This window comes from Morone saxatilis, unplaced genomic scaffold (assembly GCF_004916995.1).
Source record: "Morone saxatilis isolate NCDOM2014 unplaced genomic scaffold, NCSU_SB_2.0 Contig1, whole genome shotgun sequence".
NCBI lineage: Eukaryota > Metazoa > Chordata > Actinopteri > Moronidae > Morone > Morone saxatilis.
The window spans coordinates 13,438,280-13,440,355 of NW_023339651.1; the positions used below are offsets into that span (position 1 = coordinate 13,438,280).

The 2,076-nt window shown below is 47.6% G+C and overlaps 1 protein-coding gene across 5 annotated transcripts in view; it reads left to right on the top strand.

The window, feature by feature from the left end:
• Positions 1-2,076, top strand: part of raraa (retinoic acid receptor, alpha a) — a 123,912-nt gene that overhangs the window by 26,076 nt on the left and 95,760 nt on the right. The gene's annotated exons all lie outside the window — the stretch shown is intronic.

Consider the following 2,076-nt stretch of genomic DNA (forward strand, 5'->3'; position numbering starts at 1 on the left):
ATATTAAACAAAGATAAATATAAATATAGCGGAAGTTGATTTTTTGAGCTTTCTCTTCTAGCTCTTCACGTGAAGTACGGACTGTACCATAGTACTCGCTTATGTTTCCTTCTCGGTGCCATACTCACATCAGGAGGAAGGGGTAAACTGCCCCACGCTCCAGCTACATATGCAATAAACTTGTGGTCAAAAAGTCAGCTGAGGCTCTGCTGATGGGTAGAAACCGGCTGAGAAAAAAATGTGTGCAACACATTTTTTCCTCTTTTTTTTGTAGTTCTTCTTTATGTGATCACAACTGCACTAAAATCCATTAAATGCATGACTGACATTGCCACTGAGCATGGTGTCGACAGAGGAGAGACAGAGGTGTGCAGTGAATCCAAAAATCAACACGCAGCCCAATACGAGAGTCTTTTCCTTGATAACCAGAGCGATGTTTATGGCAGTGGTGTAGGTGACATGTCACTTGTTGACACTATAACCTGCTGTGGGGCCTGAGCACTGTAGTCCAAACAAACATGGTTGTCTGCTCTGATGAGCATGGAGCCAAGTGGCTCATCTTCACTTCATTAGACCGAGCGCCTGTTAATAATTCATGCCCCGCTTTCCCTGGAAGCAAAAGCAAAGGCTCAGCTGTGCCTGTCTGTCCGTATTCCTTGTCACCGGACATTTAAGCCTTTTCCCATTTTGGACTACGAGTTATTTACTCACTTACCCCCCCCGCCCCCCTGCGATGTGCACCTGCCTGGATGAGCAGATGATGCTGTAGCGCCAGAGGCAGAGGTAGAGAAGACAGTTCTGACATATATACCGGTATATATTTTTATCTTTTTTTTTTTATAGCTTGTTTTTATCTGTCATTGTCTTTCTCCTCCATTGTTACTCAAAAATGATGTGTACCCAGTACCCAATGTACTCGTTCTCCCTCCCTCCGTCCCCAGGGAACGTCTGTTCGCTTTATATGTTAGTGTTGTTTTGCCTGTTTTTTTCTCTTGCTCATCAACTCTTGTTGCACTCCGGTGTCAGATTTAGTTATGTATGCACCCCATGTGTTTGATCCCCCCTGCACTCCTGTGTTGTGTACATTGCATAACCACCCGCTGCTAAGCCTAGAAGTGTACCTCTGCTCCCTCCCTCTTTCTCTTTCTCTCGCACACACACACACACACTCTCATTCCTCTTTTTCTGACACCCCCCCCATCTTCCTTGCTTCTTTGGCAGCAATCCAGGTCATCACTCCTTTTCTCCCACCTCCACCCCCCCTTCACTTCTTCCCAATCCCAAACCTTGAACGTTGGAGCAGTTGGTCTCCCTGCCTCTCTGTGTATTCGTCTTCTTCTTACTCCCTTCTTCTATTATCGCTGTTCCACTCCTTTTACCTTGCTCTTCCTTTATTTCCCATCCTCTCTCTCTCTCTCCTCTCTCTACTCATCTCCCTCTCCCTGCCTCCTGCTCTCCACTCTCCCAATGGTCTCATTAGGCGTGAAGGAGGCTGCCTGGTGTGTGTATGTGTGTTCTCTTAGGCAAAGTCTCACTTGACTGAGCATGCCACTTGCACTAGCGGGGGCCTGGGCTCCATTATTACCACAAAGCTGTCACAAACAGTATATAAAGTAGCCTCCTGTTGCCGAGTTGTGGGTGAACACAGAGCACTACCACTGTTCTGCCTCCCCGGTACTATAGGCAAGCTGCTGTTGCCATGGTTGTAGGAATCAATGCGCACCTACACAGATATAAAAAAATACGAAAACAAGCGTCAGACATAAATGTAAACACGTAACCTGCCTGTGATTTTGCCAGCACATTCATACTGCACATCTGTCTCTATGGGGTCCAACCTGTGGGATGCCTTGTGCCTGTACCTCTGTCTTCTTCTTTCTGCTGAGTGAATGAGTGATTGTGCGTGTGTGTGTGTATGCATGTGTGTCCGCCACCGTGTTTTGCCAGTGTCTCGTTACAGGGATGGGGCCGTGTGCAGGAATGGGCCCCTCTCCCTACCTCGCTGGCAGGCCTGACCCCATCAGGTCAACGTCCATTACCACATGAAACCTAAATGTCAAGCACGCCCCCCCCCCC